The sequence below is a fragment of the Tursiops truncatus genome, chromosome 10, assembly GCF_011762595.2.
Source record: "Tursiops truncatus isolate mTurTru1 chromosome 10, mTurTru1.mat.Y, whole genome shotgun sequence".
Lineage (NCBI taxonomy): Eukaryota > Metazoa > Chordata > Mammalia > Artiodactyla > Delphinidae > Tursiops > Tursiops truncatus.
The window spans coordinates 55695620-55712628 of NC_047043.1; the positions used below are offsets into that span (position 1 = coordinate 55695620).

The 17009-nt window shown below is 38.7% G+C and overlaps 1 long non-coding RNA gene across 1 annotated transcript in view; it reads right to left on the reverse strand.

The window, feature by feature from the left end:
• The window catches only part of LOC109552003 (uncharacterized), a 74565-nt gene that overhangs the window by 35345 nt on the left and 22211 nt on the right, over window positions 1-17009 (reverse strand). Inside the window, exon 7 of the long non-coding RNA XR_002178697.3 lies at window positions 13705-13881. This is a non-coding gene — a long non-coding RNA (uncharacterized lncRNA). The remainder of the gene's footprint in view (window positions 1-13704; window positions 13882-17009) is intronic.

Sequence of the window (17009 nt, forward strand, 5' to 3'; positions counted from 1 at the left end):
CATCACCTTGATACCAAAAGCAGACAAAGATACTACAAAAAAAATTAGACCAATATCACTGATGAATATAAATGTAAAAATCCTCAACAAAATACTAGCAAACGGGCTTCCCTGGTGGTGCAGTGGTTGAGAGTCTGCCTGCCAATGCAGGGACATGGGTTCATGCCCCAGTCCGGGAAGATCCCACATGCCGCAGAGCAGCTGGGCCCGTGAGCCATGGCCACTGAACCTGCGCGTCCGGAGCCTGTGCTCCACAACGGGAGAGGCCACAGCAGTGAGAGGCCTGCGTACGGCAAAAAAAAAATACTAGCAAACAGAATCTAACCACACATTAAAAGGATCATACACCATGATCAAGTGGGATTTATCCCAGGGATGCAAGGATTCTTCAATATATGCAAATCAATCAATGTGATACACCATATTGACAAACTGAAGAAGAAAAACCATATGATCATCTCAATAGATGCAGAAAAAGCTTTCAACAAAATTCAACACCCATTTATTATAGAAAACTCTCCAGAAAGTGGACATAGAGGGAACCTACCTCAACATAATAAAGGCCATATATGACAAACCCACAGCAAACATCTTTCTCAATGGTGAAAAACTGAAAGCATTTCCTCTAAGATCAGGAACAAGACAAGGATGTCCACTCTCACCACTGTTATTCAACACAATTTTGGAAGTCCTAGCCACAGCATTCAGAGAAGAAAAAGAAATAAACGGAATCCAAATTGGAAAAGAAGAAGTAAAACTGTCACTGTTTGCAGACGACATGATACTATAGAGAATCCTAAAGATGCCGCCAGAAAACTACTAGAGCTAATCAATGAATTTGGTAAAGTAGCAGGATACAAAATTAATGCACAGAAATCTCTGGCATTCCTATACACTAATGATGAAAAATCTGAAAGTGAAATCAAAAAAACACTCCCATTTACCATTGCAACAAAAAGAATAAAATATCTAGGAATAAACCTACCTAAGGAGACAAAAGACCTGTATGCAGAAAATTGTAAGACACTGATGAAAGAAATTAAAGGTGATACAAATAGATGGAGAGATATACCATGTTCTTGGATTGGAAGAATCAACATTGTGAAAATGACTCTACTACCCAAAGCCATCTACAGATTCAATGCAATACCTATCAAACTACCACTGGCATTTTTCACAGAACTAGAACAAAAAATTTCACAATTTATATGGAAACACAAAAGACCCCGAATAGCCAAAGCAATCTTGAGAATGAAAAACGGAGCTGGAGGAATCAGGCTTCCTGACTTCAGACTATACTACAAAGCTACAGTAATCAAGACAGTCTGGTACTGGCACAAAAACAGAAAGATAGATCAATGGAACAGGATAGAAAGCCCAGAGATAAACCCATGCACATATGGTCACCTTATCTTTGATAAAGGAGGCAGGAATGTACAGTGGAGAAAGAACAGCCTCTTCAATAAGTGGTGCTGGGAAAACTGGACAGGTACATGTAAAAGTATGAGATTAGATCACTCCCTAACACCATACACAAAAATAAGCTCAAAATGGATTAAGGACCTAAATGTAAGGCTAGAAACTGTCAAACTCTTAGAGGAAAACATAGGCAGAACACTCTATGACATAAATCACAGCAAGATCCTTTTTGACCCACCCCCTAGAGAAATGGAAATAAAAACAAAAATAAACAAATGGGACCTAATGAAACTTCAAAACTTTTGCACAGCAAAGGAAACCATAAACAAGACCAAAAGACAACCCTCAGAATGGGAGAAAATATTTGCAAATGAAGCAACTGACAAAGGATTAATCTCCAAAATTTACAAGCAGCTCGTGCAACTCAATAACAAAAAAACAAACAACCCAATCCAAAAATGGGCAGAAGACCTAAATAGACATTTCTCCAAAGAAGATATACAGACTGCCAACAAACACATGAAAGAATGCTCAACATCATTAATCATTAGAGAAATGCAAATCAAAACTACAATGAGATATCATCTCACACCAGTCAGAATGGCCATCATCAAAAAATCTAGAAACAATAAACGCTGGAGAGGGTGTGGAGAAAAGGGAACACTCTTGCACTGCTGGTGGGAATGTGAATTGCCACTATGGAGAACAGTATGGAGGTTCCTTAAAAAACTACAAACAGAACTACCGTATGACCCAGCAATCCCACTACTAGGCATATACCCTGAGAAAACCATAATTCAAAAAGTAATGTACCAAAATGTTCATTGCAGCTCTATTTACAATAGCCAGGAGATGGAAACAACCTAAGTGTCCATCATCGGATGAATGGATAAAGAAGATGTGGTACATATATACAATGGAATATTACTCAGCCATAAAAAGAAACAAAATTGAGTTATTTATAGCGAGGTGGATGGACCTAGAGTCTGTCATACAGAGTGAAGTAAGTCAGAAAGAGAAAAACAAATACCGCATGCTAATACATATATATGGAATCTAAGGGAAAAACTGTCATGAAGAACCTAGGGGTAAGACGGGAACAAAGACACAGACCTACTAGAGAATGGACTTGGGGATATGGGGAGGGAGAGGGTTGAGCTATGACGGGGTGAGAATGGCATGGACATGTATACACTACCAAACGTAAAATAGCTAGTGGGAAGCAGCCGCATATCACAGGGAGATCAGCTCGGTGCTTTTTGACCACCTAGAGGGGTGGGATAGGGAGGGTGGGAGGGAGGGAGACGCAAGAGGGAAGAGATATGGGAACATATGTATATGTATAACTGATTCACTTTGTTATAAAGCAGAAACTAACACACCATTGTAAAGCAATTATACTCCAATGAAGATGGAAAAAAAATAAAAAAATAAAGATGCAGGATACAAAATTAATGCACAGAAATCTCTTGCATTCCTATACACTAATGATGAAAAATCTGCAAGAGAGATTAAGGAAACACTCCCATTTACCACTGCAACGAAAAGAATAAAATATCTAGGAATAAACCTACCTAGGGAGACAAAAGACCTGTATGCAGTAAACTGTAAGACACTGATGAAAGAAATTAAAGATTATACCAATATATGGAGAGATGTACCATGCTCTTGGATTGGAAGAATTAATATTGTGAAAATGACTATACTACCCAAAGCAATCTACAGATTCAATGCAACCCCTATCATTACCAATGGCCTAGGGCTTCCCTGGTGGCGCAGTGGTTGAGAGTCCGCCTGCCGATGCAGGGGACACGGGTTCGTGTCCCGGTCTGGGAAGATCCCACATTCTGCAGAGCGGCTAGGCCCGTGAGCCATGGCCGCTGAGCCTGTGCATCCGGAGATGCAGAGCGGCTAGGCCCGTGAGCCATGGCCGCTGAGCCTGTGCATCCGGAGCCTGTGCTCCGCAACGGAAGAGGTCACACAGTGAGATGCCCGTGTACCTCAAAAAAAAAAATTAAAATTACCAATGGCATTTTTTACAGAACTAGAACAAAAAATCTTAAAATTTGTATGGAGACACAAAAGACCCCAAATAGCCAAAGCAGTCTTGAGGGAAAGAAATGGAGCTGGAGGAATCAGACTCCCTGACTTCAGATTATACTACAAAGCTACAGTAATCAAGACAATATGGCACAAAAACAGAAATATAGATCAATGCAACAAGATAGAAAGCCCACAGATAAACCCACACATCTATGGTCAACTAATCTATGACAAAGGATGCAAGGATATACAATGGAGAAAAGACAGTCTGTTCAATAAGTGGTGCTGGGAAAACTGGACAGCTACATGTAAAGGAATGAAATTAGAGCACTCCCTAACACTATACACAAAAAATAAACTCAAAATGTATTAGAGCCCTAAGTGTAAGACCAGACACTATAAAACTCTTAGAGGAAAACATAGGAAGAACACTCTTTCACATAAATCACAGCAAGATCTTTTTTGATCCAGCTCCTAGAGTAATGGAAATAAAAACAAAAATAAACAAATGGGACCTAATGAAACTTAAAAGTTTTTGCAAAGCAAAGGAAACTATAAACAAGTCAAAAAGACAACCCTCAAAATGGGAGAAAATATTTGCAAACGAATCAACAAAGGATTAATCTGCAAAATATATAAACAGCTCATGCAGCTCAATATTAAAAAAACAACCCAATCCAAAAATGGGCAGAAGACCTAAATAGACATTTCTCCAAAGAAGACATACAGATGGCCAAGAAGCACATGAAAAGCTGCTCAACATCACTAATTATTAGAGAAATGCAAATCAAAACTACAGTGAGGTATCACCTCACACCAGTTAGAATGGGCATCATCAGAAAATCTACAAACAACAAATGCTGGAGAGGGTGTGGAGAAAACGGAAGCCTCTTGCACTGTTGGTGGGAATGTAAATTGATACCACACTATGGGGAACAGTATGGAGGTTCCTTAAAGTACTAAAAATAGAATTACCATATGACCCAGCAATCCCACTACTGGGCATATACCCAGAGAAAACCATAATTCAAAAAGACACATGCACCCCAATGTTCATTGCAGCACTATTTACAATAGCCAGGTCATGGAAGCAACCTAAATGCCCATCGACAGACAAATAGATAAAAAAAGATGTGGCACATGTATACAATGGAATATTACTCAGCCATAAAAAGGAATGAAATTGGGTCATTTGTAGAGATGTGGATCGATCTAGAGACTGTCATATGGAGTGAAGTCAGAAAGAGAAAAACAAATATTATATATTAACGCATATATGTGGAACCTAGAAAAATGGTACAGATGAACCGGTTTGCAGGGCAGAAATTGAGACAGAGATGTAGAGAACAAACGTATGGACACAAAGGGGGGAAAGCAGCGGGGGGTGGGGGGAGGTGGTGTGATGAATTGGGAGATTGGGATTGACATGTGTACACTGATGTGTATAAAATGGATGAGAATAAGAACCTGCTGTATAAAAAAAATATATAAAATTAAAAAAATTAAAAAAAAGAATGGAACATTTATAGGCATACAAAGATAAGTTTCTATCAGCATAAAATGGACTGTTTTAAAGATGAGATGTTTATGTATGCTTCATGGTAACCACAAAGCAAAATTCTTTAGAAGAATCACAAACATTAAGAAAGGAAACAGAGCATACCAACATGGTATACCACCAATTTAAAAATGTAGACAGACAGAGGGGAAAAAGAAACAATGGAAATACAAAACAATCAGGAAGCAATTAATAAGATGGGAATAATAAGTCCTTGCATCTCAAAACAAATGAAAATGGAAACACAACATACCAAAACCTATGGGATGCTGCAAAAGCAGTTCAGAAAGGAAAGTTTACAGCGATAAGTGCACAGCACAAAAAATTAGAAAGCTCTCAAACAATCTAACTCTACACCTCAAGGAACTAGAAAAAAAAAGAAATTTATTCCAAAGTTGGCAGAGGGAAGGATATAATAAAGACTAGAGTGGAAATAAATAAAGCATATACAAGAAAATCAATAGAAAAGAGCTACAAACTAAAAGCTGGATTTTCAAAAAATTCACAAACTTTTAGCTAGACTAGGAAAATGGAAGACTCAAAATTAGAAATGAAAGAGGAGACACTACAACTGATACTACAGAAATACATAGGATCATAAGAGACCACTGTGAACAATTATATGCCAACAAATTAGATACTCAAGAAGAAACTGATAATTTCTAGAAACTCACTTCCTACAAAGACCAAATCAGGAAGAAATAGAAAATCTGAACAGACCAATAACAAGGGACTGAATCAGTAATCAAAAAACTCCCAACACAGAAAACTCAAGGACGAGGTGACTTTATTGGTGAATTCTACCAAACCTATGAAGAAGAATTAACACCAATAATTCTCAAACTCTTCCAAAAAATTGAAGAGAAAGGAGTACTTCCAAACTAGTTCTACAAGGCCAGCATTTCCCTGACACCAATGCCAGATAAAGACTCTACAAGAAAAGAAAACTAGAGGCCAATAAAACTGATTAATATAGATGCAAAAATGCTGAACAAAATATTAGCAAATCAAATTCAACAATACAGGTATTATACACTGGGACCAAGTGGGATTTATCACTGGGATTGTAAGAATGGTTCAACATACAAATATGTGGGATACACCAGATTAATAGAGTCAAAATAAAAACCACACGATAATTTCAATAGATGCAAAAAAAAGCACTGGATAAAGTGCAATTCTTTTATGATTAAAAATTCTGAACAGATTGAGTATAGGTGGAACATACCTCCACATAGTTAAGGCTATATGTAACAAACCCAGCTAACATCATACTTGATGGTAAAAAGGCAAAAGCTATCATTTCATCACTCTTATTCAATGTAGTACTGGAAGTATTAGCTGGAGCGATTAGGCAAGACAAAGAAAGGCATCCAGGGCTTCCCTGGTGGCGCAGTGGTTGAGAGTCCGCCTGCCGATGCAGGGGACACGGGTTCGTGCCCCAGTCCGAGAGGATCCCGCATGCCGTGGAGCGGCTAGACCCGTGATCCATGGCCACGGGGAGGATCCCACATGCTGCGGAGCGGCTGGGCCCGTGATCCATGGCTGCTGAGCCTGCGCGTCCGGAGCCTGTGCTCCGCGACGGGAGAGGCCACAGCGGTGGGAGGCCTGCGTGCCGCAAAAAAAAAAAAAAAAAAAAAAGCATCCAAATCCGGAAGAAAGAAGTAAAATTGTTATTATTTGAAGATGGTATGATTTTGTATATAAAAATCCCAAGAAATCCCAAAAAGCTGTAACTAATCAACAAAATAGGTAAAATTGCAATATGTAAAATCAACATACATCATCAGTTATATTTCTATATACAAGTAGTAAAACATCTGAAAAAATAATCTAATTTACAACAGCATCAAAAATAATAAGATACTTAAGAATAAATTAAATTTAACGAAGTTGGTGAAAAGTCTCTACATTGAACACTATAAGACATTAATAAAATAAACTGAAGACACTAACAAATGGGAAGATATTCTATGTTCATAGATTGGAGAAATTTCTAAGATTAAAAAGTCCTAAACTCAATGCCCACCATCTATAGATTCAAAGAAATCTCTCTCAAAAATCCAATGGCATTCTCCACAGAAATAGAAAAATCAATTCTAAACTTTCTATGGAACCAGAAAAGAACTGAATAGCCAAAACAATCCTGAGAAAGGAGAACAAAATCAGAGACATCACAGCTCCTAATTCAAACTCTACTACAATCTATATTAATTAAAACAGTATGGTGCTGGCATCAAAATACACACCCCGACCAATGGGACAGAATAGAGAGCCCAGAATTAAAACCCTACATATAAGGCTAATTTTTTTTTTTTTTTTTTTTTTTGTGGTATGCGGGCCTCTCACTGTTGTGGCCTCTCCCATTGCGGAGCACAGGCTCCGGATGCACAGGCTCAGCGGCCATGGTGCACGGGCCCAGCCGCTCCACGGCATGTGGGATCTTCCTGGACCGGGGCACGAACCCGTGTCCCCTGCATCGGCAGGCGGACTCTCAACCACTGCGCCACCAGGGAAGCCCAAGGCTAACTAATTTTTGACAAAGTAGCCACGAACAACCATGGATTCTTAACAACTGCACCACCAGGGAAACCCTCCACATTGGTTTTGATGATTATTTTTTTGGATATGACACTAAAAGCACAAAAAACAAAAGCAAAAGGTCAACAACTGAGAATAAATCAAACTTAGAAGCTTCTGTTCAACAAAATAAACAATGAACAAAAAGAAAAGTCAACCTACCTAATGGAAAAAAATGCAAACCATATATTCAGTAAGGGACATACAATCAAAATACATTTTAAAAAAAACACATAGGGCTTCCCTGGTGGCACAGTGGTTAAGAATCTGCCTGCCAATGCAGGGGACACAGGTTCGAGCCCTGGTCCAGGAAGATCCCACATGCCGCAGAGCAACTAAGCCTTTGCACCACAACTACTGAGCCTGTGCTCTAGAGCCCGTGAGCCACAGCTACTGAGTCTGCGTGCTGCAACTACTGAAGCCCACATGCCCAGAGTCCGTGCTCCGCAACAAGAGAAGACACCACAATGAGAAGCCCACGCACCGCAACGAAGAGTAATCCCCTGCTCGCTGTAACTAGAGAAAGCCCGCACGCAGCAACGAAGACCCAGTGCAGCCAAAAATAAATAAATCCAAAAAAAAACCCAACTCATAAAATGCCACAAGAAACCAAACAATCCGATGTATGTATGGACAAAGGAAATAGACTTTTTTTCCATAAAAGACATACAGATGGCCAATAGGCAGTTGAAAATGTGCTCAACATGACTAATCATCAGTACAATGCAAATCAAAACCACAATAAGTATCATCTCACAACTGTTAGAATGGCTATCATCAAAAAGACAAGAGATAAGCGTTGCTGAGGATGTGGACAAAAGGGAACATGTGAACTGTTAGTGGGGATATAATTTTTGCAGCTACTGTGGAAAACAATATGAAGGTTTCTCAAAAAAGTAAAAATAGATCTATTATATGATTCAGCAATTCCACTTTGGGGTATTTATCCAAAGAAAATAAAGGCGCTAACTTGAAAAGATATATGTACCCCCATATTTACAGCAGCATTATCCACAATAGCCAAGATATGGACGCAACCTAAGTTCCTACCAACAGATGAATGGATAAGAAAGATGTGATATCTATATCTATATATACATACACACAATGAATATTATTCAGCCATTAGAAAGAAGGAAATTCTACCATTTTCAACACTGATGTACCTTGGGTAAATTATGCTGAGATAAGTCAAAAAGAGAAAGACAAATACTATGTGATATCATTTATACGTAAAATCCAAACAAAAAATGCCAAAACTCACAGAATGTTGGTTACGGGGGGCTGTGGTGTGGGGAACAGGAGAGATGTTGTTTAAGGGTACAGACTTTTAACTAATAGTAAACAGTTCCTAAAGATCTGATGCACATTATAGTGAATACAGACAATGGTGTTGTATTATAGTCAAACTTGCTTAGAGACTAGATCTTAATTTTTCCAACCACAATAAAGAAATAATGATTATGTGACATGATAGAGGTGATAACTCCCACTACAATGGCAATCATACTATAATATGTAAATGTATAAAATCACCATGCTGTACACCTTAAATTCAAATAATATTATATGTTAAATATATTACAAGGAAAAAAAGAAATGCAATAAGCATCATCAATATCAAAACAGATCAAGCAGAAAAAATTTTCTGTGAGTTAGAAGACAGTAAGTTGAAAATATCCATTCAGAGGAGAACAAAGATAAAAAGAGTGAAGAATGACTATGTGATGTATAGATACCATCAAAAGAAACATTCCGTGAATTATGGAGTCTTCGAAGGAAAAGATACAGACAGAAGGCTTATTTAAATAAATAGTGGCCGAGAACCTTCCAAGTTTTGGGAGAGATTTAGATATCCAAGTTCATGAAACCCATAGGGCACCAGACAAACTTAACTCAAAAAAAAATTCTTCTCCAACACATTATAATAAAACTGTCAACTATCAAAAACAAAGAATCTTAAAAGCATCAAGAGGAGATAAGGTTATAAGTTACAAGAGAATCCTCATAAGATTAAAAGTTGATTTCTCAGCAGAAACCTCACAGGCCAGGAGAGAATGGGATGATATATTCAAATTGCTCAAAAAAACCCCAAAAAACAAAACCCTAAACAAACAAAAAAACCCTGCCAACCAGGCATATCCTATCCACTGTAATTATCCTTCTTAAAAGAAGAGATTAAATAGTCTTTTCAAAATACAAAAGCTGAGGGAGTTCATCATCACTAGATCTGTCTTAGAACAAATTCCAAGAGTTCCTCAAGCTAAAATAAAAGGAAACTAAATAGTACCATGAAAACATGAGAATACACAGTAGACTTATAAGTATATAGTTAAGGTAAGAATACTTCAGTAGTGTGATATGGTGGTGTGTTAACCAGTTAACTTTAGTATAAAGGGTAAAGGATGAGATTATTAAAATAACGGCAGCTATAATAATTTTAATGTATAAACAATATACAAAGAGGTAAATTGTAATACCATATACAAAAATTCATGGAGGGGAGTAAAAGAGTAAATTTTTTTGTATGTGATGGAAGTTAAATTCTTATCAACACAAAATAGACTGTTATATCTATAAGATGCTTTCTGTGAGCCTCATGGAACCACAAAGCAAAAACCTATATTAGATTCAGAAAATATAAAGAGAAGGAAATCATAACATACCACTATAGAATATCACTAATTCACAAAGAAAGGCAACAAAAGAGGAAAAAGGGAACAAGAAACAACAAAACATCCAGGAAACAATAAGATGGCATTGGTAAGTCCTTACCTATCAATAATTACTGTAAACATAAATGTATTAAATTCTCTAGTCAAAAGTCATACAGTGGCTAGACAGATAAAAATACAAGATCAGCTTATGTGGGAAAAGAATCTTAAAAAAAAGTTGATACATGTATAACTGATTCACTTTGCTGTACATCTGAAGCTAACACAACATTTGAAATCAACAATACTCCAATAAAAATTAGGAAAAAAAATATAAGATCAAACTATATGCTGCCCATCAGCGATTCACTTCAGTGTTAAAAACACAAATTAAGCTCAAAGTGAAGCTTTTGAACAAGATATTCCATACAAGTGGAAACCAAAAGAAAGCAGTGGTAGCTAGTTATACCATACAAAATACACTTTAAACCTATTCTTCTCAACTTCACATTGAACATTCTCCAGGACAGATCATGTGATGTGTCACTAAACAAGTCTTAGCAAATTTAAGAAGACCAATATCACTAAGTATTTTTTTTTAGTGATTCAGTTTTATATATATATATATATATATATACACACACACATACACACATACATATATATATATATACACACACATTTATACACACACACACATTCTTTTTAATATTCTTTTCCATCATGGTTCATCATAGGATACTGAATATAGTTCTCCGTGTTATACAGTTCAATCTTATTGTTTATCCATTCTATATATAAAAGCTTACATCTGCTAAACCCAACCTCCCACTCCATCCCTCCCCTAACCCCTCCCCCTTGGCAACCACCGGTCAGTCCTCTATGTCCGTGATTCTGTTTCCGTTTCATAGGTAGGATCATTTGTGTCATACTTTAGATTCCGCATAGAAATGATATCATATAGTATTTGTCTTCCTCTTTCTGACTTGCTTGACTTACATACTAAGTATTCTTTTAACGTCAATGGTAAGAAAGCAGAAATGAACAACAGGACAGAATCTGGAAAGTTTACAAATATGTGGAAATTAAACAACACGATCCAGGGACTACTCTGGTGGTGCAGTGGTTAAGAATCTGCCTGCTCATGCAGGGAACATGGGTTCGATCCCTGGTCTGGGAAGATCCCACGTGCCGTGGAGCAACTAAGCCCATGCACCACAACTAGCGTGCCTGCGCTCTAGAGCCCGCGAGCCACAACTACTGAGCCCGTGTGCAAAAACTACTGAAGCCCACACACCACAACTACTGAGCCCGCAGGCCACAACTACTGAAGCCCATGTGTCTAGAGCCTGTGCTCTGCAACAAGAGAAGCCACCGCAATGAGAAGCCTGTGCACTGCAAGGAAGAGTAGCCCCTGCTCGCCACAACTAGAGAAAACCTGCACGCAGCAATGAAGACCCAATGCAGCCAATAAATAAATAAATAAATAAAAATAAACAACACGATCCTAAAAAATCCACAGGCCAAAGAAAAAATTAAAAAATAAAAGGACTGAATCATGAAGAAATAAAACAATCTGAAGAGACCAAGGAGACTGAATCAGTTCTCAAAAACCTCCCAGCAAAAAACTACCAGGACTAGATGGCTTCACTGGTGAATTCTATCAAACTTGTTCTCTATCAAACTTTTAAAGAAGAAATAACTATTTTTAATTGGGTAAATCTTATAAATCTATTTGTGGATGATGCACTTTGTATTTTACAAATACACTAGGGGAGACATACACACAATGGTATAAAATAAGTTAGAGCTATTGGTTCTGAGTCTTTGATGCCTTGGAAAATATCACTTGAGTTGAGCTATATTTCAGAAATTTAACACAATTGAGCATACGTTAATATATGATTCTGGTAAACTTTTTGGAAAATACAGAGAAGTGATAAAGAAGAGTATGTCTGTTACATGAGCACAGAGTATAATGGAAATTTACAAAAACAAGCCTTGACTGATTACAACCTCCACTTGAAAAGCCAATATCTTTAATAAACAAAGGGGACAATGTTCATTTTCCAAAGCAAACTACAAGCAAAGGAGAACTAAGAAGAAATTGGAGTTTCCACATTTACCATGACGGTTTACGCACATTTCTCAGTGAATCACACCAAACCCTTACTAAACATAAAAGAAGTATATAAACTTCACAGCAGAGGAATCTTGCAGAAAGCACCTGAACCAATGAACGTCGGGTGTAATGGGACAAATCATTACCAGGTGACTGAAGCACACAAGACACATTATCCCTACTGTGGTATTCTGGGCGAAAATACATAAGAAAACCATAATCTGAAACTATCATGAAAAAATGTCAGTTTTATGCAAATTTCAGTCCACATATACCTCCCATGTTCTCTGACTCTAATAGTGTAATTAAATAGTCTTTCTTATCAATACTGTATATTGAGATTTTATTATTTATTTGTTTTCGGTACGCGGGCCTCTCACTGTTGTGGCCTCTCCCGTTGCGGAGCACAGGCTCTGGACGCGCAGGCTCAGCGGCCATGGCTCACGGGCCCAGCCGCTCCGCGGCATGTGGGATCTTCCCGGACCGGGGCACGAACCCGTGTCCCCTGCATCGGCAGGCGGACTCTCAACCACTGCGCCACCAGGGAAGCCTGTATATTGAGATTTGAGAGCAAATCTCTCCTACTTTTTTTTTCCCTACGACTTTGAGTTATCTGGACCACTAATGCCATCCCACTTAAAAGTGTGTTAAGGGCTTCCCTGGTGGCGCAGTGGTTGAGAGTCCGCCTGCCGATGCAGGGGACACGGGTTCGTGCCCCGGTCCGGGAAGATCCCACATGCCGCGGAGCGGCTGGGCCCGTGAGCCATGGCCGCTGAGCCTGCGCATCTGGAGCCTGTGCTCCGCAACGGGAGAGGCCACAACAGTGAGAGGCCCGCGTACCGAAAAAAAAAAAAAAGTGCGTTAATCCTGTGGTGCTAAGTTGATGTTGCATTCAGACGTACATTAATCATTCCACTTTCCCCTTCTTTACTAATATCTCAACATCTGAAATTATCCCAGAGGGAGTTTGGGATATTAATGCCTTCCCATGTTGATCTTTCATAAAAGGAATAATTTGAACAGTTGAAGGTCGTTAATTCATGGTGAGAAAGGAATAATTTCAATAGTTGAAGGTCGTTAATTCATGGTGAGAATTCTCCATGCTCTGTAGGGGGCCTGGATGCAGACAATGGGGAAAAGGCTCTGGAACACAGGGGAGAAGTATTGTAAAGAGCTGACTATCATAAGAAGGAAAAAACAAGTAGCTGAAAACAACCTTGCTAGGCAGGAACATCAGAAGTAGAAAATGAAACGTTTGCAGGTTCTCAATCCATGACATTTCAGGAGAAAAAGCAGACACGGCCTCTGACCCAGGACAGGACGTTTACCTGAGCTGCCATCTTCTCCTCTTCTTCCTCCTGCTCTGGGTTGTTTTCTCATCGGTATTATGTTGAGGAATCAGGTCAGCATCTTGAGAATATACCTTCTGTGGCGTCAGCACAGCTCCTTCACCTATTCCCACCACGCCCACAGGCAAAAGGACCTTGAAACGCTGATATGCCAACCTTTTGAAAAAGAGAGATTCAGGAACAATGAGCTCCTTCATGGAGACCAAACTGTGCGGTTTCTCTTTCCTGTCTACGTGTGCTCTCCCCTACACACAGGCCCCAAAACTCTGCTACAGCAGAGCGTAAGTGGGCTACACGGCCCTACCCCTTCCAATCCCATGTAGAAGAGACACTGATGCCTCCTCAAAGGCAAAAGGCCGAAAGACTGGAAGAAACGCCCACCAATGAACCCAGCAGCCCTCGCGCTTAAACAGGGCCTAACCTTAGAATCACCTGGAGTTAAAACAATGCAGATGCTCCCACGCAGATTGATAGACTCTGTGGGGAGGGCACAGGTGATGTTATTGCTAAATACTCATCATGTAATACTAGTGGGAAACTGCATGGGAGCCACGTAGCAAACATTTCTTCCAAAGATTTAAAGTGCTTACAAATTTGGGGGGAATCAGGGCCCCACTCTAGATTATGATTCTCCTGTGAGGCTTATGAAATGGCATCTTTAACAAGTTTGTTGTTGGTGCAGATGTTACTCCTCAGACCCGTATCCAGTAGCACTGAGCTAGAGCTATCAGGCAGAGCGCACCTGAGACCACTGAGTAGCGTGAAAGTTTGGGTTAAGAACTTCCAGAAGTGCAGGTTCCCTGGGCCTGATTCCTAGGGGCTGAGCCCCTCCTGGAATAGATGTGGCCTTGCTGTTGCCTACGGGAGAGGCTGCTGGGTTGGTGGAAATCACATGGTGGGTTTAGGGTTGTGTGAGGGGTGGCCCGTAGAAATCCACCCAAAGGTACCTTTAGTCCTCAGGTCCTTTAGCCCCCTCTCCTCTCAGGGCCCACTTGACCCACAGGACTACCTGAGAGCAGGGCATGACCACCTGTCCTCAGGTGAGCTGAGACGCCCTACCCCCAAAGATCCAGAGCATGAAGTTGTTTGCATCACAGATTTGTTTGAAAATAAACCAAAGGCAGCAACGGAGGGTGGATTAACATTTTGTGTTGAGAATGGACAGAAGCCTTTGAAAATGATGCCATGAATGCATATTTGATGATTCACAAAGGAAGTCGTGATCTATGTTAATAAAGCACATTATAACTGAATCAACAGATCAGAATTTTTTGTTTACTGTGTGTCAATGTGCGCGTGTTATAAATTGTGATGCCAGAGTCTGTTCTCTCCCACCCATCCCCCTTACATATTTATACTTTCTCACATCTTTAAAGTGCACTGATTAAGGTAAAAATTAGAGAAAAGCATATCCCTCTTTTCAAATATTCTTTGAGGATATTGAAGCTTTTAACTTATTTATTTAAAAATTTTAAATTTTTTATACAATTTTTAAAGGTTACTGTCCATTTACAGTTATTATAAAATATTGGCTATTCCCCCGGGTTGTACAATACATCTCTGAGCCTATCTTACACCCAATAGTTTGTACCTCCCACCTCAACACTGGTCACCACTAGTTTGTTCTCTGTATCTGTGAGTTTGTTTCTTCTTTGTTGTATTTGCTCATCTGTTGTATTTTTTAGATTCCACATAAGTGATATCATACAGTATTTTCCTTTCTCTGTGACTTATTTCACCTAGCATAATGCCCTCCAAGTCCATCCATGTTGCTGCAAATCACATTTTTTCATGGTTGAATAGTATTGTGTTGTACATATATACCACATCTTCTTTAACCATCTGTTGATGGACACTTAGGTTACAATCTTGGCAATTGTAAATAGTGCTGCTATGAACACTAGGGTGCATTTAACTTTTTGAAATAGTGTTTTTCGGTGTTTTTTTTTTTTGTATATACACCCAGGAATAGAATCGCTGGGTCACATGGTAGTTCTATTTTTAGTTTTTTGCATCTTTCAGTATATCCCAATAAGTGTTTCATGCTCCACATACCAGTGTATTTGAACTTTTAAGTGATTTTTAAAAGAGGCTTTTTTTTTTCCTTTGGCCATGCGGCTTGTGGTATATTAGTTCCCCAGCCAGGGATTGAACCCAGGTCACAGCAGTGAAAGCACCAAGTCCTAACCACTGGACCACCCGGGAACTCCCAAATAAATTAGACTTTAAAATAAGGACTGTTAAAAGAGACAAAGGAGGACACTACATAATGATCAAGGGATCAATCCAAGAAGATATAACAATTGTAAGTATTTATGCACCCAACATAGGAGCACCTAAATACATAAAGCAAATATTAACTGACATAAAGGGAGAAATTGACAGTAACACAATAAAAGTAGGGAACTTTAAAACCCCACTTATAACAATGGACACATCATCCAGACAGAAAATCAATTAGGAAACACTGGCCTTAAATGACACATTAGACTAGATGGATATGTATAGCACATTCCATCCCAAAGCGACAGAATACACTTCCTTTTCAACTGCACATGGAACTTTCTCCAGGATAGATCACATGCGAGACCTCAAAACAACCCCCAGTAAATTTAAGAAAATTGAAGTCATATCAAGTATCTTTTCCAAACACAATGCTGTGAGACTACAAATGCTGTGAGATTTTGATCACTGAAGAAATCAAACAGGAGATTAAAAAATACCTAGAAACAAATGAAAATGAAAGCACAACAATCCAACTCCATGGGACACAGCAAAAGCAGTTCTAAAAGGCAAGTTTACAGTGACACAAGTTACCAGGAAACAAGAAAAATCTCAAATGTACCATCTAACCTTACACCCAAAGGGGTGAGAAAAGGAACAAAGCTCCAAGTTTGTAAAATAAAATTTAAAAAACCATAAAGATTAGAGCAGAAATAAATAAAATAGAGATTAACAATCGATAGAAAAGATCAATGAAACTAAGAGCTGGTTCTTTGAAAAGATAAACAAAATTTAGCAAGACTCATCAAGAAAAAGAAAAGAAAAGAGAAAAGAAAAGACTCAAAAAGAAAAAGAAACACCAATGAGCATGAGACTACCATGAACAATTATATGCTAATAAAATGGACAACCTAGAAAAAATGGAGAAATTCCTAGAAACGTACAATCTACCAAGACTGAATGAGGAAGAAATAGAAAATATAATCAAATTACCAGTAATGAAATTGAATCAGTTATTAAAAACAAAAAGACCTTCCAACAAACGAAAGTCCAGGCAGATG